The sequence below is a fragment of the Chiloscyllium plagiosum genome, unplaced genomic scaffold (assembly GCF_037043375.1).
Source record: "Chiloscyllium plagiosum isolate Xiang-an unplaced genomic scaffold, Cpla_swu_hap1 HiC_scaffold_14, whole genome shotgun sequence".
Classification (NCBI taxonomy): Eukaryota; Metazoa; Chordata; class Chondrichthyes; order Orectolobiformes; family Hemiscylliidae; genus Chiloscyllium; species Chiloscyllium plagiosum.
In genome coordinates, this window is record NW_028270152.1 from 10635576 (window position 1) to 10636393 (window position 818).

Consider the following 818-nt stretch of genomic DNA (forward strand, 5'->3'; position numbering starts at 1 on the left):
TCCCTTCTGAGCAACGGGGACAGTCTCCGTGCCAGTCTGAGGCAATAGAGACACAGCAGGAGTCAGAGTTGCCCATCTTGTTGACAATTCTCTCCTCTTGCCTGGTAAGGTATGATGCCTTCTCTTGTTATTCTTCCATGGGATTTGGCCATTGCTGGCAGTATAAAAAAATAAGAAACAGGAGCAGAGAATAATATTTGGCCCGTGAAGTCTGTTCCCATATACAATAAGATCATAACTCCATACTCTACACCATGATCTTTAACCCTCCCACCCAACAAGAACCTATCATCCTCCATCTTAAACATGACCCTAGGGCCATTACATCTGAGGCAAGTCCAGCATTTATTATCCCATCCCAAATTGGCCAGAGGGCAGTTAAGAGTCAACCACATTGCTGGGGGTCCGGAGTCACATGTAGGTCAGGTAAGGATGTAGACAAGCAGGAGGCTGGAAGAACATGGCAAGCCAGGCAGCATCAGGAGGTGGAGAAGTCAACATTTCAGGTATAACTCTTCTTCAGGACTGGGAAGGGTTATACCCAAAATGTTGACTTCTCCATCTCTGGATGCTGCCTGGCTTGCCATGCTCTTCCAGTCTCCTGCTTGTCTGCCTTGGATTCTAGCATCTGCAGGCTTTTTTCTATGTCTCAGACCAGGTAAGGATGGCAGTTTCCTTCCTGAAAGGTACTTTGTGAGCAAGATGGGTATTTGGCAACAATAGTTCCACAGCCACCATTCCTGAGAATGGCTTTATTTTCCCCAGGCATCAATTGAACTTAATTTCCACCAGCAGTGGTGGGATTTAAACCCAGGTTT